Genomic DNA, 24,401 nt, shown 5'->3' on the forward strand with positions numbered 1-24,401 from the left:
GACAGATGAGATAGAGAAGGGACCTCCATGACAAAGAGAGCTGGAAATGATCACTCTAGATAAGAACTGTGAGCTAAAAGTAGGTAAAGGAACATGAGGACCTCTTAGTATCTGTATTGCAAACCATAAAACAGAGAGAGAGAGAGAGAGAAGGAACATGCCTACCATAGATACAGGCTGGGAGGGTGGTGGCTGGAGTGAAACTAGGGGTATTGGTGGTAGGAAATGTACACTAGTGGAGGATGGGTTTGGGACACTATGACTGAAACAGGATCATGAACAACTTTGTAACTGTGTATCTCACAGTGATCAATTTTTTTAAAAAAGGAAATCGTGGGTCAAAGAGATAGCTCGATGGGCTGATAGCATGTGGGAAGCTTTGATCCTATCCCAGCACCATTTGCTTCCCTGATCACCACCAGGTATGGCCCACCTCCAGTGCCCCCCCAAAAATGGGACCAGAGAAAAATTATAGGAGTTAAGATACTTATGCAATCCACAGCACCACTAGAAGTGACTCACTACACCAAGCACAGATCCAGAAGTAGACCCTGAATACTGCAGGGTATAGCCCAAACCTTCACCCGTCACTTTGCAAAGAGGTAAAACACAAATGTATGTACCAAAATGTTAATAGCCTATATACCAGAAATATATGTGGAGAAAGAAAATATGAAAGAAATTTTCTTTTTACTTGTTTACAGTTTTTAAATGTTTAAAATAAATTTCTAAGGGGCTGGAGCGATAGCACAGTGGTTGAGCATTCGCCTTTCACGCAGCCAACCCGAGTTCGATTCCTCCGCCCCTCTCGGAGAGCCTGGCAAGCTACCGAGAGTATGGAGCCCGCACGGCAGAGCCTGGCAAGCTACCCATGCGTATTGGATATGCCAAAAACAGTAACAATAAGTCTATCAATGAGATGTTACTGGTGCCCGCTCGAACAAATCGAGGAGCAACAGGATGACAGTGACAGTGATACTTCTAAAACAAGAAGGACATTGATTCAAAATTATTTGCTAAATTATCAAATGCTTTCTTTTCAGCAGGTCGGGTTTAGGGGGTGAAACTCCAAATCAATAATAGTGAGTTTTTTGTTGAAATATTGAATGTAATCAAAGTAAAGTGAAATTTACCAGTTACACATGCGGGGTGGGAGGCTGGGGAGGTGGGGGGAGGGGGGAGGTATACTGTGATTCTTGGTGGTGGAATATGTGCACTGGTGAAGAGATGGGTGTTCGAGCATTGTATAACTGAGACTTAAACCTGAAAGCTTTGTAACTTTCCACATGGTGATTCAATAAAAGAATAAATTTTAAAAAAACAAAATTATTTGCTAAAGATAGCTCGAGTACAAACATGTTCACTGCATTATGAATAGCCATTATAAATACATAACTATTCACAATAACCAAAAGGTGGACGAAACTCAAGGAGGTTTGGTAAGCAAAATGTGGTATCTGAATACAATGACATATATTATTTGGTCTTTGAAAGGAAGGAAATTCTGACACATGCACAATATGGATGAAACCCAAAGACATTATAGTAAATGAAATAAACAGACAACAAAAGGACAGAGGGGCATAATTCCACTCATGAGGCACCCAGAGCAGTCAAATCACTGAAAGCAGAACGGTGGATGAAAGCAGCTGTGAGAAGGCAAGAAATGGGAAGTTATTTTATTTTTATTTTGGGTTTGGGCTACACCTAGATGTACTCAGGCTCACTCCTGGCTCTACACTCAGGGATCACTCCCAAAGGTACTCAGGGAACAACAATGCTGGGTGCCAGGGATCAAACTCAGGTCAGTTGTGCACCTCACCTGCTACCTCTCCAGTCCCAATAAGTTAATGTTTCATAAGAATGGAGTTTTCAATTTGAAGATTTTTTTTAAAAGTTCTTCAAATGGATGGCAGTGATGGCTGCCCAACAAAGTAGATATACATAATATAAACCCATACATTTAAATGTGTACAATGGTCCTGTACTGCATATAATACCCAAAAGGAAAGAGAGAGAGCAAGAGAGAGAGAGATAGTGCCTGCCACAGAGGCAGACTGAGGTTGGAGGGTAGAAGGAGGGAAACTGGGGGCATTGATGGTGGTAAATGTACACTGGTGAAGAGATGGACGTTGAACATTGTATGAGTGAAACCCAAACATGGACAACTTTGTAAATGTTTATCTCACAGTGATTTATTGTTAGAAAATCAATTAATTAAAAATAAATGTGTACAATGGCAAACATTCTGCTTTGCACATTTTATCACAATATTTTTTAAACTTCACCAATGAAACCATTTAATTTTAAAAATTTATTTTATTTTAAGCACCATGATTTACAATATTGTTAATGATATGGTTTCATGCATACAATGCTCCAACATCACCCTCTCCGCCAGAGTGCCCCCACTCAAAAACTCACTACTTCAACCTTACCTACACCCTGGTAAACTCAGTTCTGCATACTGTTCATACTGTTGCTTTTGATCATTTGTTATTCACAGAGAGGTCTTCTACATCTGTCCCTCTTTTCTGATTAACTTTACTCAGCATGATACTCAGCAAATTGTAGGATTTCTTTTAGTCTATAGTACTCTATTGAATACAGTTTAAATTTTAAAGTATGGGGAGTTTCTGTACCTTAAAAGTTACTAGGGAGAAACAGCTCATTCTCTAACAATGCCAAAGAAATGAGGTGTTGTTGTAGAAAGTAAGACATAATCAACACTCCAGAGACCTTTAATTTGGCACTGCTGATTCCTCTGCCTGGCAGCTAGCACCCTTTTCCAACTGGCACTTTTTCCCTCTCCCCTGCTTCCAGGGCTCAACCCCACTGCTGGCACCAGACTGAAGGATCCCATGGGAAGGAACTGACCCAGAGCAGCAGGGCTTCTCAGGGTCAAGGCCTATTCCTCCTTACAGCAGTGTCAGGGTGGGCACTTACCCCGAGTGTGGGCAGATCCTGCCAGCCTCCCTGCCCCCTTGTCTTGGGGAGCATTTGACTTTCTAATTCTTCCTTCCCCACAACAAAAAGCTAAATGTTCCTCAGGCAGTTGGCCTGGTTTCTGTACTCAAGCAGTGATGGCCAGAACAGGCAGACAGTAAACACCGCCACAGCAAGAGGTCCAATCCATCTGCCTCTCACCCTATGGAGCACCAACATGCCTCATCATTCTGTTCATTCATGGCCAGAAACATTAAATGACCTCCCTGCTCGGTGTCCTAACTGCTTAGAAAAGTGAGAAAAATCAAGTTAGCATTGGCACCCAGCCCTTGGTTCCCACTAAAAGATAAACTAAAGCCTGGAGTCAGGAGCCAAGTTTTAACACAATCCTTTGCTTGCGCACCACTTATGGACAGTCTTGTGGCCTCAGTAAGCCCTCCATGTCCTTAAATGTCCATCTCCCTATTTGGGCCACCAAAGGATAAGCACTTGCAGTCTGGGCTTCGCAGCATAGAAGGAAGCAGAGCTAACTTTTCTTAGTAACTATGCCGCTGTGTCCAGATAGCTTTTTTTGTATATAAATACATATCTGTTTGACCACTCCAACAAGTGCACACCAGAATCTGCAGGAGGCTGCTGGCAGGAGTCGGGTTATTAAAGAGAGATGAAACCCCGAAATGGAAAAAGACGATCATACACAAGCAGCTGCAGCTGTGAACACAAAACTCGTCTCCAGTGCTGCAGCACATGGGGAAAGTAGAAAGAGACACCACCAGAGTGATTTGGGGGAGTCAGGTTCTGAGTAGAAAGCCTGAGAAGGTAGGGGAGGGTGCAGAGAATAAGTTCTCAGAAAAGGCATTTAAGATTCAGGTTCTACCAGCAGCAAGAATCCCCCAGAGTGGTAGCAGGGAGCATTTGAGATAAAAACAGTAAAACTTTCACTACAATGTAAATTCTCAAACAGATATTATTGACATCCAGAATGCTGCCCCCAATTTGTTAAGACTCAAAAAGTTAAGATGCAGAGTAACTAAAATTTATGCTGTTACTCTACTAATAAAGAGGGAGAGCACAGAGCACCTTCCTACCTTTCTCCTGAGTAGGAAGCAGTATTTCCCTTTCCCTGGCTCTTCTGGTAGCCACTTCAGGTTCAGGCGTGAAACGGGAGAAATTAGCCAGCAAACTCAATCATTTAAATAGTTCAGTCACGCCGTATTTTGCAGCAAGGACAGGTACAAGAGAAGATTTCATGATAGTTGGCCATTAGGAACCCAGAAAAAGGTTGTTTCTCTGTATTGAAATCATTCAGACTCTTGGTGCTGAAAGAACAGATTTTCAACCCTAAGGAGCTCTACTCATGCTTCCAGCCAGCTCAGAAATAGTTATCATGGATCAGCCAAGCTGCCAGCCCTGTCTGAAAACCCAAAACCTGCAAAGAAAATAACTGAAGCAGAAAAACCCTCCATCTGTGAAATCTGAAAGTGTTCCAAGCTTCCGGGGCTGCCCGGAGGTCTCAAGTCCTTAAATTTACAAGGCACCTGGGAGTGGTGTGGAGAGAGGATTCCAAGTCCATCACCTTTTGGTCTGTCTCTTGTTTAGTGTTGTCACTCAGGTGTTTGGACCTAACATACAGTCTCTCATCTGGAAGAGACCCCAGAGGACTTCTCAGGTCAATCTCTTGTTCATAAAAGGAAAACTGAAGGGATAGAGCTAAAGTACAGTGGGTAAGGCCCCTGCCTTGCACACAGCTGACCCAGGTTTGATTCCTTTCATCCCATATGGTCCCCTGAGCCTGTAGGAGTAGTTCCTGAGTGCAGAGCCAGGAGTAATTCCTGAGTACTGCTGGGTCTTCCCAAAAAAAAGGGAAACTGAGGCCCAGAGAAACAGGGATGTCCCGATGAACTAGTAATGAATCAGTGCTAAGGGGTCAGGATGGTTGAAAAGGAACAGTTCTATAGTGTTCCTGTGGCATCAACACAAAGAATACATAAAAAGCAAAACACACAGCAAAGTTTAAGGGGAAACAATGAAAGAATTCACTAGAGAAAATAGCTGTCACCTCTTGGAAACTCAATTCCATGGAAAGCAGAAATATGGGCAGAGCTAAGGAATGCTTCCCTGGTGTGAAGCAGGGAGACGCTGACACTGAATGAGAAAAGGTAATGCAAGTCTAGTACTTGACAGAAATCACCAAAAAAGAGATCTGAGTAGAAGTCATGAATAATCCTCTCCATTGCCTTTCTGGAATATGTGATAGATCCATCAGGACGTCGGAGGGCAGTTATCTTGGTCTTGTAGTTGGCAAGGGACAGGTGAGCATTGCAAATACTTTTCCCCACTTCTGCTGCATCGGTCAACACTGCTGCTCTTCTCTCTTTGAGGTCTTCCTTTATTGCTTCTCTGCACAGCTTTGCGAGTTCGGACATTAGCCTGTGGTTGCCTGAGGCTCGTGCCAAACCACGTTGGTGAATGAGCCCGAGAGTTTCCGAAGACAGGCGTCTGTTTGTGGCTTTCCCACTCTCAGCATTTTTCGTGCAATCATGGAGGTGCTGAACCAGTCGATCATATTCCTCGTCGATATTGTCAATGACGGCATCTTCCCACTTGCGGCAATAGTACCAAAGAGCTCCCAGTTAGTGGTCATTCTGGGAGTTCTCTTCTTAAACTTAAACTCTGCAGATCTTTCTCCCCGCTCTGTGAAGTAGAATTTTGCACGAAGGAGTCAGTGGTCTGATCTTGTTTGGAATTTTGGAACAACAGCAACATCAGTCAGGCAAAACCTTTGTTTGAATATGATGTGGTCAATTTCATTGTGGAACTGTCCACCGGGAAACTCCCATGTCCAACGTTTAGATTCGGCCTTCTGGAACTGTGAGTTACCATGGATGGTCTTGGCTGACATGATGAACTCAGACAATCTCTCACCCTGTTCATTCCATTCTATTCCATGGGACCCAATGTGAAGTTCTTTGGGCAACCTTCTCAGTCCTATCTTGGCATTAAAATCACCAACAATGATCTTATAGAAGGTGTGATCTTCTTTATAGAACTTCTCCAGCTCCATGTAGAACTTCTCAATTTCATCTTCATCATAGTTGGATGTTGGTGCATAGACGACGAAGATAGAAACTGCCGGCAGTGAGCCACATCTATTCAGGCGTAATCAACCGATTCGAGTTGTTAGGCATTCTAATGAATCAGTGCTCATGGCCAAGTTCATGTTGACAAGGACACCGACACCACCAATGCCTCTGTTGTTGCATGTTCCGAGGAACAGTTCTTCTCCAGTGTCAAAAATGGCGTGATGTGATTGATGCCTTCTCATTTCGATCTGACCAATGATGTCATACTTGATCTTCTGCGCTTGCACTATCAGGTCCTCGATAGATGCTTCTGATGCCAGCGTATGTGCATTGAAAGTACAGACAGTCACTTTAGTCTTTCTTTGTTTTGGCAGTCTAGTTCGTCCCTGAGATTTTATCAGCCTCTCCTTGCCCATCCTTCTTAATGCTGCCATATTGGGGGCTCTTTCGGTGTCAGGCAAATGAGGCCCATCGTTGTTACTGTTGTTGGCATACCGAATACACCACAGGTAGCTTGCAAGGCTATGCCATGTAGGCGGGGTACTCTCAGTAGCTTGCCAGGCTCTCCGAGAGGGATAGAGGCTTTTAGGGCGGCCTCCAATCGCCCTTCCTGGTGTTCCCATGATTCAGACCATATTTGAAGGCCATCAAATATGGTGCAAAAATTATGGAAAATGGGTATTAAGTGTTCTACGCTGTGTTGCGCAGCCACTTTGCAGCCACGTGGTCCAGAAAGCATCCTGGAGCATGGTGGTGGCTGGGCAGTGGAGGTAGTGGAGGTCTGCTGGTGAGGTATTTATCTGGCTCCAGTAGGTGGGTCATCTGTGTTTGATCCCTGGGGTGACGCGCCGGAAATTGTAGGAGTTTCCCCATAGTAGTAGCCAGCTCAGAACCAAAAGAAGGTGCTTCACATTTAATTTCCAACCAAGGTTGGAAATTAGAAAACACCTAGGCTAGAAAACACCTAGCACATAAGATCCAATAAAGTTCAGTTTTGTGCCTGTATGCAGAGGAAGACTATTGCTAGAAGTTGTCTCTAGGCCACTCTGGGATCATCCTTTCCCAAGAAAGCAAATGGGAGCTGCTACACAGGAGGTTTAACAGGTAGCTAATACCCACAAAGCTGAGCTCTGCCCATCAGAAGATGGTTCAAAGCATCTATCCCCAAACTGGTACTGACATGCAAAAATTTCCCCAAAGCTATGAAGATCAGGTTGCTGAACAGTTGTGATAAGATATATGTAAAACATATAAAACAGCTCTCCAGGTAATACTTAATGGCCTCCTATAAAAATGTTTAATTAAAACATATCAAATTTCTTACAGAAAATGCTAACAAATTCCCTTATATCAATAATATCTCTAAACACCAATGAGCTGAACCTCCCTGTCAAAAGGCACAGAGTTGCTAGATGAATCATGAAACAACATCCAATGTTCTGCAGTGTACAAGAGACACACACTTGAACTCTCTCTTTTTGTTTAATTTTATTGAATCACCATGAGATAGTTACAAGCTTTCATGTTTGGGTTATAATCTCACAATGATCAAACACCCATCCCTCCACCAGTGCACATTCCCCATCACCAATATCCCGGGTATACCCCCCTTTCCCACCCTCCCCCTGCCTCTAAGGCAGACAATATTTCCCATATTCTCTCTCTACTTTTGGGCATTATAGCTTGCAACACAGACACTGAGAAGTCATCATGTTTGGTCCATTATCTACTTTCGGCATGCATCTCCTATCCCAACTGGTTCCTCCAGCCATCCTTTTCGTAGTGATCCCTTCTCTATTCCATCTGCCTTCTCCCCTCTGCTCATGAATCAGTCTTCCAGCTATGGGGCAATCCCCCTGGCCCTTGTATCTACTGTCCTTGGGTGTCAGCCTCATGTGATGCTACCCTACATTCCATAAATGAGTGCAGTCCTTCTATGTCTGTCCCTCTCTTTCTGACTTATTTCACTTAGCATGATACTCCCCATGTTTATCCATTTATAAGCAAATTTTCATGACTTCATCTCTCCTAACAGCTGCATAGTATCCCATTGTGTAGATGTACCAAAGTTTCTTTAACAAGTCATCTGTTTTAGGACACTTGGGTTGTTTCCAGATTTTGGCTATTGTGAACAATACTGAAACGAATATATAGGTACAGATGTCATTTCTACTGTGCTCTTTTACATCCTCAGGATATATTCCTAGAAGTGGTATTGTGGGGTCATATGGAAGCTCAATTTCTAGTTTTTGAAGGACTGTCCATATTGTTTTCCAGAAAGACTGGACCAGTCGGCATTCCCACCAACAGTGAAGGAGTGTCCCTTTTTCTCCACATCCATCCCAGCACTGGTTGCTTTTATTCTTTTGAACGTGTGCCAGTCTCTGTGGTGTGAGATGATATCTCATTGTTGTTTTTATTTGCATCTCCCTGATGACTAGGCATGTGGAGCATTTTTTCATGTGCCTTTTGGCCATTTGTATTTCTTTTTTGAGGAAACTTCTGTTCATTTCTTCTCCCCATTTTTTTATGGGGTTGGAGGATTTTTTCTTATACAATTCTACAAGTATCTTGTATATCCTGGATATTAATCCCTTATCAGATGGGTATTGGGTAAATATTCTTTCCCATTCTGACACACTTGAACTCTCACAATAAACACAGGCTCAGAGTAAAAAGCTGGAAAACTAATATCAAGGCTAATGACAGTTTTTTAAAAAGCAGAAACAGCAATGTTTTTCTGAGGCCAAACAGTAATCAAGATAAAGAAAATAATAAGATAGATATGGATATTACATACTTGTTAGGGGACAAATACATAAATAGAGCAAGAGACTTTAAGTCTCATCAACATACATGCACCAAGTGATAGGGAAGAAAAGTTTATAAAAGACCTGGTAATAGACCTGTGGAGATACACTGATGGCCACACAATTAAGATGATTAATAGCCCACTCTATTTGTAGGACAAGTCAACAAGGTAGAACATCAATGAATAAATAAGAGTACTCAAAAGGGAATTGAAGATTTGGAATTAACAGACATATACCCACATTCCCACAGAGCCAAATATATATTGTTCTCCAGGGCAGTTGGAACATTTCCTAGGATGTATCACATGCTTTATAAAGTCACACACACAAAAAAGTCACAAAAAACGAAGTCATTTTGAGAATCTTTTCAGACCACAATGCCATGAAGGTAGAAATTAATCCTAAAAATAAAGTCGGGGAAAGCTTCAAAATCTGGAAACTGAACAATAAGTTTAAATAATAGCAAGTATCTAAGAGGAAATCAAAGAAGTTAAAAACGCCTCAAAGCAAATGAGAATAAAAATACAAACTATCAGAATCCATGGGATACAGTAAAAACAGTCTAAGAGGGACATTTATATTATAACAAATGCTTCAGAAATGCAAAATATCCTGAGGTTACTATGAAACAACTCTGTATTACTAAAATGGAGAACCTAGAAAAAAAGGTGAATTGTGAAAATATATAACCTCAGACTAAATTAGAAGGAAGTAGAACACATGAATAGATTGATCATGGCAAGGAAATTGAAACAGTAATTTAAAAATCACTCCAAGAAAAGCCCAGATCAAAATGGGTTTACTAGTGGATAGGTTCATAAATCTTCAGATTCACTGCCCATATTCATCAAGCTCTTCCAAAACATGAAAGAAACAGGAATCATTATTAATAGCATCAATGAAGCAAATTTTACCATAAAGTACCAGGTTCATGTGGAGATCACTTTTAAAAATAGACCAATATTTCTGATAAGCACAAATACAAAGATCATAAACATTATCTTAGCAAAATGAGTCTACAATATTTTAAAAGGATCATACACCAGTAGAATTCATTCCAGTTTGCAAGAATGATTCAAAATCACAACTCAATTAATACAATGTACCATATAAAGTAAAGGAAAATAAAAAATATTATGATTATATCAATAGATGAAGATTTTGACGAGTTTCAACAGTCATTCATGATTTAAAAAAAAAAAAAAAGAGGCCCCGGAGTCGCCGCCCATGGACAGCTCCTCTGGCTCCTGAACAGCCCTGATTCCAGAGGCACACAAACCAATCTTGGAACCCAGAGACTTTTGGCAGAAATCCCTTTAGACTTATTACTAAAGTATCAGAAATCTTAAATCACGCAGCCATTTCATAGCCACGCGATATCATATGCTCTTCATAACCAGCAATAGAAAACAAATTATCTAATGATGCCTTTTCAGCAAGTCTGATTGTTGGGGAGAATCCCAAATAATAATGCTGGGTCTTTTGTCGAAATATTGAATGTGATCAAAGTGGAGAGAGAGTAAAGTGGAAATCATCTGCCACACGGGCAGGGGGAGGGGTGTGATGGGGAGTATACTGGGGTCCTTGGTAGTGGAAAATGTGCACTGGTGAAGGAATGGGTTATTAATCATTGTATGACTGAGACTTAAACTGGAAAGCTTTGTAACTATTCTCACGGTGATTCAAGAAAGAAAGAAAGAAAGAAAGAAAGAAAGAAAGAAAGAAAGAAAGAAAGAAAGAAAGAAAGAAAGAAAGAAAGAAAGAAAGAAAGAAAGAAAGAAAGAAAGAAAGAAAGAGAGAGAGAGAGGAGGGAGGTAGGGAGGGAAGAAAGAAAGGAGGAAAGAAAGAAAGAAGGAAAGAAAGAAGGAAAGAAAGAAAGAAGGAAGGAAGGAAGGAAGGAAGGAAGGAAGGAAGGAAGGAAGGAAGGAAGGAGAAAAAACCCAACAAAATAGGGAAAAACAAACATACCTCAAGGCAGTCATGGCCATTTATAAGAAATAAACAAGATACTCAACAGCAAAAACCTGAAACCCTTCCCTCTGAGATCAGACCCTACTTTAGACACTTAATTCAGTGCAGTTTCAGGGGTCCTCATCACAGCAATCAGGCAAGATAAAAACAAACCAAAGATATCCTATTTGGGGGGGGAAAGGGATAAACATCACTATTTGCAGATTATATACTAATATGCATAGAAAACCCTAGAGATTCCACAAAGGAAACTCTTAAAAACAATAAGCCAATAACAGAAAAGGAGCAGACTGCAAGATGAACACATAAAAATCTGTTGCATTTTGGGGTTGGAGATATAGTACAGTCGGTAGGATGCTTGCCTTGCATGCAGCTGATTTGGGTTTGATCCCTAGCATCTCATATGTTCCCTAAGCCCTTCAGGAGTAATTTCTCAGTGCAGAGCCAACAGTAAACCCTGAGCACTGCCACATGTGGCCCCAAAACAAACAAACAAAAATCTGTAAATATCAAAGTAGAAGGAAAAAAATAAAAAATGACAACATATTTAAAATTGTGTGCAGGGGTCAGAGACATAGTACAGGAGGTAACCAAAACCTTCATTGTTACCTACCATCCATGGAACACTGAGAATGAAAAATCCCATAAAATTAGATTCTAAAGTACAATGAAATCAAAGTTCGGGGGTTCACTCCAGTCCACCTAAAACCTTAACACTACTCAAGGCCTCAGAGCAACAGTCTTCATGATGCTAGAAGAAAGGAAATAAGTCTGGAAGGGAAATTCAACTAACTTAAAGAAAAACTGATGCAAAACATTACAGAATTAATCTAAGAGGAATTGAAAGAGATAAAGAACACAATAACAAGTTACAGCCACAGAATTTGGAATGTCAAAACCAAATCAGTGATCTTGAAGACAAAACACAAACTATAAGACAAAAGAAGAAGCAAGAGAAAAGCGCCTTTTAAAATGGGGAACATGTGTAAAATATTTAACAAATAGCAAGAGGAACAATCTCCAAATCACGGAAACACCAGAAAAGAGGAAAATTGGAAAGTGGAAGAATGACCAGCGGAAGAGATAATAGTTAGACATTTCCCCAATCATTAGAGGGAGACCTGTGCAAAAGGCCAAAGGTCTATCAAAACTATCTAACTAGAACTCCCATAGGACCAAGCAATACTATTTGGCATCTATGCCCAAAATACAAAAATATTAATTCGAAAGAATACATGCATAACTTTGATCATTACAGCATTTAGTGAAATAGCCAAGTTATGGAAACAACCCAAATGCCCAACTGCAGATGAATGAATCAAGAAGTTGTAGTATATAAACATCATGGAATACTATGCAGCACTAAGAAAGAACAAAATGATGCAATTTTCCATAACAACAAATTGTTTGATAAAGAAACTATGGTGTATTACAGCTAATGAAATACTACTTCACTGATAAGAAAAGATGAAATCATGCAATTTTCTGTTATGTGGATGGATTTGGAGAGCATCAAGCTGAGCGAAGTTAATAAGAAGGAGAGAGAGGGACATAGAATGATCTCTCTCATATGTGGGATAAAAAGAAACAAAGTAAGGGCACAACAAATGTTCAAAGAGATCAGAAACTGAGTACTGGTCTTTAGTATGAAGCTTATCATAGGGAAGCCCCTCCCCATTTTATTGGTGGGGGTGGACAAAATGTGGAGGTTGGAGACATTGGGATAATGGTGTGGAGAAGTAGAATACTGGTGGAAGGTGTGGTGCTGGATTGTGTTTTGCATAAAATCCTACTATCAAAAGTATTGTAAAACCATAGGTCTAAAACAAAATTTCATGTATTGCAGTAAGGGGGGGCATTATATCACCCCCACTGTATAGAGAGAAGGACAGAGAAAAAAAGAATCAAGGTGGGGGGAGAAGAGAACAGGAAGTAATGGATGACTAGGCATCAGGGCTTCAGTTATACTGGAGATATGGGTGAGTGGTATAGCCATATATCCAGAACACAGACTCAACAACACTGAAAACCTGAGATCTAAGCTGCAACCACTAAGACTTTGTAATGTGCCTGTCAGGTGGGGATGGAGGGGCGGGTTGGAGTAGGGAGGGAATATGGGAACACTGCGGGAGGGAAGTTGACACTGGTGGTAGGAATGGTGTTGAAATATTTCATGCCTAAAACTCATCAACAACTTTGTAAATCACAGTTCTTTAATGAAAAATAAAAATAACAAATAAAATACAATTTAAAAATAATAATAGTAATCAGAGTAATCAAAACCAGTATGATATCAAAACAATAATATACTGTCAGAGTAATGGGTTAGAATTGAGGTCCCAAAGACAAATCCCCAGAACTATGCTCAACTAATTTTTGTTTTGTTTTGTTTGGGGGGCATGCCTGTGGTGCTCAAGGGCTTATTCCAAACTCTATGCTCAGAGATCACCCCTAGCGATGCAATGCTCAGGGAACTATATGGGATGCCATAAGATGAACTTTTGCCTTGAATTACAAATTTGATTAACAAGGTAATGGGTGAAAGGAATGTCACTAGAGGTGACATAGGAACAGTGATAGAGTCACCAGCATTTGGTGGTAGTGTGGTGCAGTAACATCAATGCCATAAACTTTAACACTACTGTAATCACTGTCACTGTCACTGTCATCCCGTTGCTTATCGATTTGCTCGAGCAGGCACCAGTAACGTCTCTCATTGAGAGACTTATTGTTACTGTTTTTGGCATATCCAATACGCATGGGTAGCTTGCCAGGCTCTGCCATGCGGGCTCCATACTCTCGGTAGCTTGCCGGGCTCTCCGAGAGGGGTGGAGGAATCGAACAAGGGTCGGGCGCGTGAAAGGCGAATGCCTAACCGCTGTGCTATCACTCCTATTACCTAAATTATAGTTACAAAAAATTTAATGCAGGTTAAGAACCTAGAATTATTGATCCTAACTCACTAGGTTTACTTCCAAATATTCAAGAGCAGGATGATGGGCCTTGGGACCAACTTTGGGGCATATAAACAAACCCATAGCACCCATTGAACTCCCTCAGACCCAACATTAGGAAAGGGGTTTTCTCCTGTATCTTGGCTGTCCCCTTTTGGCAGCCCATTTGCCACTATACCAGATTTACAGGGCAGAAATTTGCACTTACTCACCCTAGCATGGGATTGCAGCTCTAAACAAGCAGCCCTATTCGCCAGGAAAGTCACAGAAAGCTGGAAGCACTACAGCAGGGAAGGCAGCATGATTGCAGAGAGTATGAGGTGCTGGCTTCATTTAGCCTCTTGTTAGCGTTGGTTTTTCTGCAGCAGCTCATGGTACTGTATATGCAGTCTGGGGCCAGATTCTGAGTGAGTTCTTTATTACACAGGATTTTCCTAGACGCTGGAACCAGACCACTGACCAAAGCACAGGAGGCTCAGGGGAGCACCCAGTTCAAAGTCCTTTAACACTACGTTCTATCACAGTCTTCAAAAAGGCTGTTTTTAAATTGGAATGCCCTGCTACAGAGGCGGGGTGGGATGGGGGGATGAGACTGGGTTGGGTGGGAGGGATACTGGGTTCATTGGTGGTGGAGAATGGATACTGGTGGAGGGATGGGCTCTTAAACATTGCATGAGGGAAAAACAAGCACGAAAATGTGTGAATCTGTAACTGTACCCTCACTGTGACTCACTAATTAAAAAATAAATAATTTTTTTTAAAAAGGCTGTTTTTAGGAAGCACAAGTGGGTTGATATGGGTCTTACTTTAGCCTTACTAAAAAAAAAGGAAATAAATAAAATATACCACTACTATTATCACTGTCTCTTTATAATATCATGAAAATTATTTAAAATCTATTGAGAGGGGCTGGAGCTATAGCAGAGCAGGTAGGGTGTTTGCCTTGCACGTGGCCGACCCAGGTTCGATTCCCAGCATCCCATATGGTCCCCTGAGCACCACCAGGAGTAATTCCTGAGTGCAGAGCCAGGAGTAACTCCTATGTATTACCAGGTGTGATTCAAACGCAATTAATTAATTAATTAAAATCACATTTAAAAAATAAAATCTATTTAGAAAATTAGTCCAAAGTCCTAGACAAAGCTAGAAGCATCTGTCCTGAGGAAGCCATACCATCAGCCCTGCTCTCCTGCTTGGTTTCTTCTCCAGGCATCAGTGAAGAACACCTTCTAGGAAGCAGGGTGTCCTTCCTCTGAGTCCCCCACAATGAAGGCAGCCAGTAATTCAACTGCTCCAAATTAGCTGTTTCCTCTCTGTTGTCCCACAAATTCAGTTACATGCCCTCATCTCATTTAAAACACAAGTATCTTCCTTTGTTGTCAGATAAAGTCTAAATGCCAGCTAAACATGGCAAACTTGAACCCTGCCACATTGTCCTGTTCCATCTCTCACTGCTCAAAAATGAAACTCCATTCATACTCTTAGTCCTTCTCTGCCCTTTGAATGTCACTCATTCCTGGAATACTCCTGATTCCTTGCCTTTCTCCACCCACTATTCCAGCCCAAGTTTGAACCCTAAATCTGATGCTGAGAAACTCACGGTGTGACTATAGTCAAGCTGCTTAAACCTTATGATCCTTATTTTATTCAACTTTAGGAGAATATGGTTGACCCTTGAACAAAATGAAGATAAGTGCCTGACACCACAGCTCTATTCATGCCCTGCATAGTCATTACTCCAATTATAACCTACACTCCTTCCAGCATATCCATGGGTTCTGCTCTCACAGACTCAGTCAAGCACAAATGACTATAGTGACCAACATAGATCAGAATGAAATGAGACCAACCATAAAGAAGATGTATCATGGATGCTTCTGTGAAAATGATCATAAAGCTGATGGTATGGTGATGATGAAGACAATGGTGTTATTATAAATATATTGGTGGTTACGATTATTTTTATGACACCACTTTCTCTAGCCAACCTTCCCTGATCCTTTTCCCTATGGATCCTTATCTTTCCATTTCTAGATAATTCTAAACCTGTGGCTCTTATTACACCATATGGTGTGTATTCCTTGAAGGTAAGACCTTTAGAGTAGTCTCCATTATCTTTCCATCATTTAGCAGACATAGTATGAGACCAACATTTATAAAGAAGTCCTTAGATAGCAAGGGGACACTGGAATTCTTGTGTTAGTAGTGATGACAATTATACATGTGAAGCTATCATAAGATTCTATAAGATTGCAAAAGAAAAAAATTAAAATAAATTATAAAAATACTAACTAAATGCTTTTAAAGTTATTATTTTTATATTTTGGGTTTATTTTTCTGTTCAATCATTATTTCCCCCTTTCTTTTGTTGTTGTTAAGATAAGGGGGCCCCCACACTCAGTTCTGGCTGGTCAAGATCACACGCTTAGTTGTAGAGCTCACCACAAGTTACAAACTTCAGCTGTAATGCTCACACAAACTTAACCATAGTGCACCAGAGGTTACACACTTTAGCTGTGGTTGCAAGGATCACAAACAGTAGTGTTGCTGCCTGGATCTTACTTGGCATGTGGGGCAGTAGCAGGAACAGAACTTGCAGTTTGTTGCCTGCAATGCAGGCACTTTGTCACTGAGCCACAACCGTGAACTAAGTTTGTTTTTATTTACAAGGATACCATGACAACTTACCTTTCTACAACTACATCCAATTGCTAACATTGAAAATAGCCATCATTTTTAAAATAAGGAAAATAGTAACTTTTAAATGAACACAAATGAGATGCTATTCCCTGATTTTTTATTAAATTGTCTTAATAAATTATCATCCCATTGCTCATCGATTTGCTCAAGCGGGCACCAGTAACGTCTCCATTGTGAGACTTGTTGTTAGTGGTATTGGCATACTGAACACGCCACAGGTAGCTTGCCAGGCTCTGCTGTGCAGGCTAGATACTCTCAGTAGCTTGCCGGGCTCTCCGAGAGGGGCGGAGGAATCAAACCGGGGTTGGCTGTGTGCAAGGCAAGCGCCCTACCCGCTATGCAGTGAATAAATTATCAATGAGAATGCAGAAATGCATTTACTTGGAATCTATTGCTAATTGTACCTAGAAACAACCACAAGGAAGACACTTGGCAAAGCATCCCAGCTCGGAAATCACATCTGGTAACAACAAGCACCAGGGAGAAGAGTGATTAGAAGAGATGACTATCCTGAATTAGTGCTCCCGTCTTCCCCTGCCCCACTAGATGCCCTGACTTGGGCTTTTGTCTGCTATTTTCACTATCAAATCTCCATCCAGCATCTTGATACACAGTAGGAACTCACAGCCAATTTGTTGATTGAGAGAATAAAAGCAGCCACAGTGTCAGCTACTATTTGCACTCGTGATGTGCAAAGTCTTCTCCTCTATGTCACTGAAGTTAGCACATGCATTGTCTCTATCTTGGAAATGAAGGTTCTGAGGTTTGGAGGGGTTGAGGCAAGAGCTAAAGTGACTACTAATGATCCAAATGACCCTGTTCTATAGTTGCAAGAGCTGAGACTCTGAAACAGAGAAGTTAACAGTCCCCAGTATCCATTTTGCCTTTTCCTTTTAGTTTTGAGACACAGGACCACCTAGCCATACTTTCCAAGATATGTTTCAGCTAGGTGTGACAATATGACAAATTTAGGGGTAATGAAATATAAATGGAAATGATGCGTGTAGCTTCCACATCACTTCCTTAAAGGGAGTTGCTCTCTCTTCACCCTCCTGGCAGGCTGAATTTAAGGAAGCCAGCAATCAGGTAGACCAACTCCCACCACAGAGCTAAGGGGAACATCCCAGAGAGGAGCAACAAATTACTTGTTGCTCTTGGGTCCTGTTCTGCACAATGTCATGGAGCAAAGCTGCAAGCTCACCCCAAATCGCCCCCTTCCTCTTGCTATTACATAAAATGTAAACATTCACTTTGCCTGAGTCAGTGCATTTTGAGGCCTACATATTTAGACACTGAGCTTATAGCTAACCAGGGTCCTTGCCCAAATCACACAGTTTATTACTTTGGTTTGTTTCTGAAACATCCCCCTATGAGGCAACAAAAATGCTGATCACATTCCTTCACTATCAGAATGCAATGCTAAGAACAGCAAAAGACAAAAATAGAGAAAAAGAAGCCCCTAAGGAAGCCCCTTCATCTCTTCCACCAGGGTAAGAAAAAGGAGGCAGCACTCAGGATTTCTATCAGTTCTATCTGACACCTCCTCAACGAGTCATTCTATACTCCCTTAAATGCCACCTTGGGAAGGTACAATGGTAGTGGGATTGGTATTGAAATATTGAATTTACAAATCATCATAAACAGCTTTATAAAAAAAGTAGCACATGCAACTTATTTTTAAATAAATAAAATGATATTTTGAAAATGCCACCCTGTGACAAAGCCATGTGAAAACACCATTCTGATGACTACACTGGAATGACAATTGTGGGGGTTTGTGTTTCACTAAATGACTAGCCGAATAGCTCCATTGAATCCAACTGTTGGTGACTTCGTGGAAATTTTCGATTGCTATTTCAAGCATGTCCATAGTGACTACAAGTACATCTTACGTCATGCAATTTGAATGCTCTTTACAACTTAACAGTTCTCTACAAAACTACTTTGAATAAAGTATGTAGTGATTTTCTTTTAAAGATCTAGCATTATGAATCTCGACATACTAATAGCTCATTATCTTTGTACATACCCTTTAGGCCTGAATCCATATCCCAACTCCAATCTAATGGCTCTTAATCAGCTACTGTGCAGTTCCTAAAACGTATCCTTAAAAGACCAGGATCCAGAAGTACTTGCAATATTCCAGTATATGACTCTTCCTGGAGAAGGAAGGGCTGTCACCTCCATGGCAATTGAGATTGTCTATGTACCAATCCTCAGAAAACTCAACCCAAAATTAATCCAGAGAATTTTAAGAATTCATCTTTTTTGGAGGGGGTGCAGACATACCTGACTCTATGTTGAGGGGCCTCTCCTGGGTCTGTGTTTAGAGATGATCTCTGGTGCCGGAAACCAAACTAGGATCACAGACACAAATGCGAGGCAAGTGTCTTTACCTGGGTACTGTCTCTCTGGCCCAACTCCAGATAATTTTATAGGTTCAGTAATAAAATATCTGGAAGTAGATCTTGCTTCCCGTTAGATATATCATCAAGATCTTGGTTTTCTATCTGTACTCGAGATCTTGGTGGTATTAGTATGATCATAAAATGGATGTTCTTCATCCTAGCAAAATAGCTAGAGGTTCCAGACTTCATATCTACAATATTATCATCCACAATAAGAAGGCTCTCCAGAATCTCCTCTAAAGGAGCCAGCTATCATATGACAGAGCCTCCAGTCAGTATCCTCTTAGGCCTCACTAGATCCATAGTCAGGAGAAAACTATTTATCAATGCAGATAAATGTATTTATCAATGTTTTATCAAGGTATACAGAACGGAGATTCCTCTAATTGATTGTATCAAACAAGTCACAAACTTGGGTAAGGTGAATATTGGGTAGAAGAGAAAGGAAGGGATGGGAAGGGGGAGAGGGGGCAAGGGGTAAAAGCTAAAACGGAGGGGAGGTAGAAGGAGGGAAAAGAGAAGGGAAAAAGAAAAGGAAGAAAGGAAGGGGAGGGAAGGGGAAGGGAAGAAAAAGGTAAGGGAAAAGAATAAAATGGGAGGAAAAGGGAAGAGAAAAGTGAATGAATGGAAAGGGAAAAGAGAGGAAAGGAGAAGAGAGAGGAGTAGAGAAGGGAGGAGAGGAAAGAGAAGAGAGGAGGTCCAAGGTTGTGTTGCTGCTAAAGACCTGTGGTATCAAGGATAATTGAAGCCACACTAGCTGTGATAGGGGCTTTGAAGGTAAAACATACAAATGCTCAGGGGACCAATATAGTGCAAGGAATTGATTGACCCAAGGTCAACCACATGCAAGGTATCCTCCTTAAGCCCTGTTTTACCTCTCTATCCCCTGTATGTTGAGAATTTAAACTTGGATAAAGTCTGCTTTTTTAAAAATTTTTTTCCCTTAGGGTCACATCCCCGCCCCCAACTTGGGGGACTAGGTATCAAATACAGAGATCCCGCATACAAAGCACACATTCCAAGTCTTTTATTTGAACCATTTTCTCAGCTCAAGTCTACTTTGCTTTTTAAAAAATGTACTAATTTTAAAGCATAAGTATACTAGATTTTAAAGTCAAATTTTAGCTTACTAAACCCTTAAAGTCTCTCCTTAAGTCTATAGATAAGGATACATCATACTGTACTAACGTTTATTTTTTCAGACCTATAGCCAAGATTTATTCCCCCTCTCTAATATTTTATCCAATTTTGTAGCTCAGTCATTGTAGCCAATCAAGATCATTCTGTGAATAATTTTGTTCTCCAAAGTTATAAAACAAAACTTCTCAAAATCAATTTCTACTTACCGTACTGACCAAAGTAATAATCCACATCTGGCACTCTTTCTGTGTCGTTTTCAGGCCTGGATCCAAAGCAAGGTGACTGTGGCTTACTCCTGAATAGGCCCTCAGGCTCTCTGCTGTGTGACCCATAAGGCTGCTGTCATCTGGCCCCACCCATGAAAAATGTGTTAAAGATACATTTTTTCTATGAAAAATAAACCAGAAAAGCTCAATAACAGTCACCGAATTTTCAAAAGATATGTTATCAGATCTACTTACGATGGTGGAGAAGATGCCTGAGAATGGCTAAGGGAGAAGCATTGAAAGTATAAGATTCTGAAATTAGATAACTTCAAGAGCTTCTCTGAGGAACTGATTCACTTCAATGAAAATGGAGACTACAGACGATGTATTGCAGGCAAGGTTAATGCAAGAAACAACACAGAACCCTACCAGCAGACCCAGACTCAAAGAAAATGTCTTGGCCCCACATCAAAAGCCTGGCAAATGGATGTACATTTACATGTCTTAAATTAATATCAAGTATTTCAATGTCTGACTTATTTGATTGTCCAGCCAACGATTGCCTTCAACTGTGCAACTTTAAAGGGCTTTCCTTCTGGCTTCCCTCCCCCACCACACCCCAGTTTCCTGTCATTTACAAGGTTGCCAATTGTCAACAATCTTTCCCAAAGTACTAAAAAAGTTGAGAAAGGTGGGCTTGAAGCTTAGTATCCACTGTGTTAGCGGATCTGTTTCCTTGATAATGAACGAGGAACTTCCAGACAGGACAGAGTCTGTGGGGTTCTGTGGAGCAAGTGAGATTAGTAGGGACAGAGCTGATTGGTTGGAAAGATCTCCAGGTGAGCAGAGATTGAGGGTTGGCAATGCAAAGGGAAGGGAGCAGGTAAGAATGGGACATTAAGACTTGGTACTTGGTTGAGAAGTCAAAGAAGACCTAGATGGAGTTTCTGGGTGACTATTGTTGGCACAGAGAAAATCACAAAGGAAGTACTCATTGTTTGACAGGATTTCAAACATTCTAAGTTTGTGATACCAATATTGTCATAACAATATTTGATAGTTCAAGAAAGACTAGAGCTTTGTTGGGGTGTATCTCACAAATATCTCACAGATTTATCTCACAATAAAAAATCTTGAAAAAAAAGACTATATGGATAATTAGAAACCACTTTAATCTTAAATCAAAGTAACATTTAGATCATGACATATACAAGAAAAAAGTAACACAATATATAAAGAACTAAGTAGAAAAAAGGACCCATCCCAGAACATCTCTGTGTTTTCAGGTCTGAAGTAGGAAACCAGACCAAGTAGGGTGACAAACAAAGCCTGAGTGGAGAAACCACAGTCATGAAAAGACAGGTAAAAGAAAGGAAAAGGAAAGTACTAGGAATATGTAGAGCACGTTCATCACTCATGCAAAGCACTAGAAGCAAACCTTTGCCCAGCAAAAAAAAAAAAGAAGGAAGGAAGGAAGGAAGGAAGGAAGGAAGGAAGGAAGGAAGGAAGGAAGGAAGGAAGGAAGGAAGGAAGGAAGGAAGGAAGGAAGGAGAGGGAGGGCAAGAGGGAGGGAGGGCAAGAGGGAGGGAGGAAAGAGAGAAAGAGAAAGAGAAAAAGAAAGAAAGAGAGAAAAGAGAAGAAGGAAGGAAGGAAGGAAGGAAGGAAGGAAGGAAGGAAGGAAGGAAGGAAGGAAGGAAGGAAGGAAGGAAGGAAGGAAGGAAGGAAGGAAGGAAGGAAGGAGGAAGGAAGGAGAGAGGGAGGGAGGGAGGGAAGGAAGGAAGGAAGGAAGGAAGGAAGGAAGGAAGGAAGGAAGGAAGGAAGGAAGGAAGGAAGGAAGGAAGGAAGGAAGGAGGAAGGAAGGAAGGAAGGAAGGAGGAAGGAAGGAGAGAGGGAGGGAGGGAAGGAAGGAAGGAAGGAAGGAAGGAAGGAAGGAAGGAAGGAAGGAAGGAAGGAAGGAAGGAAGGAAGGAAGGAAGGAAAAAGAAAAGAGTGGGAGTGGAGGGGCAGAGAGATAGCACAATGGGCTGAGGGTATGCTTGGCATGCATAGAGCTAGGATTTGACTATTTCATCAAGCCACCAGGAGGAACCTCCAACAGAATGGGAAATAACACTTGAGTGCCTCTGGATGTGTCCCACAAACTTAAAAAAGGTGGGGGGTGGCTGAGTAGAGGAAAGGTTCATGTTGCCAAATGCTTCAGAGATGTAAGCTCCCATACTTGGAGATCAAGGTCACTGGTTAACCAAGTTTAAAAGTTTCAGGCCGGGAAAGTGAGGTAGGACAAAGAGAAGGCAATTGCCTCGAATGTAGTTGATCCTAGCTCCATCGCCAGCACAAAATAAAGTCCTCTGAACAGAACTAGGAGTGGCCCCAGAGCAGCATCAAATATGACCCCAAAATCCAACTCCCCTCCAAAGTTTGCAAGAGATTGTAAGAGATCTGAAGGACCAAAAATCATGATTGCCTGGGAGACATTTCATTAGTGCCCAGAAGTTAGAAGTTAGGGGGAAAGGGAGGGCATCCAAGAAAAAAAGAAACTTGGCTTACCCCTAAAGCCATCAATACATGGTGAAAGGAAACATAAATTCCTCAGCCCACCTCTTTATGCCTTAGGAGGTCTAGAAACAGACCCAAAGCTAAGGGAGAAGTGCTTCAGCTATTGAACCAATAGCCTAGCAGAAGAAGAAATACAAACCACTGCAGCTCACCCTCTAAGCATCTGTCACTCCAGATGGATGATTTGAACCCCTAAGCAGGGTTCTACTGCTATAAGCACGGGGACAGAGGTCTACAGAAAAGGCCTTTCCATGACAATCTCAATTCCAGGTTGCACAAAGGATTCCAGGAGTCACATATCTTTAAATTCTGCTGCTTTGCCACTTCTGCAGTGGTTCTCCTTTTCTAGGACCCAATGCTGGCAGGTCAAGCAAGAGAGATTGAAGAGCTATTCAGACTAAAGAAATCACTGGAAGCCTCCCTATATGTGTAATTTTTTTCCATCTAGATGTGTCCAGACCTCTTTAGTCAGTTTCCGTGAACCTCAAATAAAGGGTTCAAAGGAAAACAGGAGAGACAGAGGGAGTGGCCGAGGAAAGGGCAAAAAAGCATACAGATATTGAGTGCTGACAAGGAGAGCTTAACCACTGTCTGGGAATGAAAACCAAGAGTTGAATAATGATAATAAAACTTGTTATGGAAAATATCTTTCTTGGAATAACCTTCATACTCCCGACATGGAGCTCAGAACCCCACATGCCTCCATAAACACTGAAGACCAATAGTCACAGAATGAACGTCAACTCTGCCACCCTCACTCACTAGGCATTCTCAGTTGTCCTGTCAGGTTTGCTGAAGTTCCGTTTTTGTTTTTGTTTTTGCTTTTGCTTTTTGGGTCACAGCCGGCGATGCACAGGGGTTGCTCCTGGATCTGCACTCAGGAATTACCCCTGGCAGTGCTCAGGGGACCATATGGGATGCTGGGAATCGAACCCGGGTCGGCCACATGCAAGGCAAATGCCCTGCCTGCTGTGCTATTGGTCCAGCCCCTGAGGTTTCGTTTTTTAAGACAAGGAAAATGAGTCATTAGATGTCATTTCATCTGTCTTAAATTCTCTCCACTGATACCTTGATCATCCTTCCGTCTTTCTAGATATGTTACTAACAGAAGAGTTCATCTGCCCAGACTTTGTTTCCACCAGAGATACTGCATTTTTGTTATCACCATTATTTTTCATACAGTGACTCAGAAAAAAATGTTATTTTTGAATTATATCATTTGGTCTAGATTTATTATCTCCACTTTACAAGTCAGGGCACTGAAGCTGAAAAAGGTGAATGACTGCTGTAAATGCTAAAATGAGATGATGTATAAGGCCTGAATAGGAAACAAAGACTGACTCCCAGCCCAGGGCTCCACCTCCATATCCTGTTGCATCTGGATGCCCTCTCTCTCACCTCTAGTGATCTGAACTCATGTTCTCCTGGGTCCATTCCTCAAACAACGTGTAGCCCAAATCTTGTCCCTCTTCCTGGCCAAAACCGACATCATTTCTTTCCTTTTCTTTCTTTCTTTTTTTAAAAAATCTTTCCATTTTCCACTAGAGGGTGGGGGCTGATTGTTCACACTTTGGAGACACTGTATCTTCAGTTGCTATCAGTTCTTTCCTCTATCTCTTGATTAA

The 24,401-nt window shown here is 41.3% G+C and overlaps 1 protein-coding gene across 2 annotated transcripts in view; it reads right to left on the reverse strand.

Moving 5' to 3' along the window:
• Window positions 1–24,401, reverse strand: part of NTN1 (netrin 1) — a 263,946-nt gene that overhangs the window by 169,718 nt on the left and 69,827 nt on the right. The window lies entirely within an intron of this gene.

Source organism: Sorex araneus, chromosome 3 (assembly GCF_027595985.1).
Source record: "Sorex araneus isolate mSorAra2 chromosome 3, mSorAra2.pri, whole genome shotgun sequence".
In the NCBI taxonomy this organism is placed as follows: Eukaryota; Metazoa; Chordata; class Mammalia; order Eulipotyphla; family Soricidae; genus Sorex; species Sorex araneus.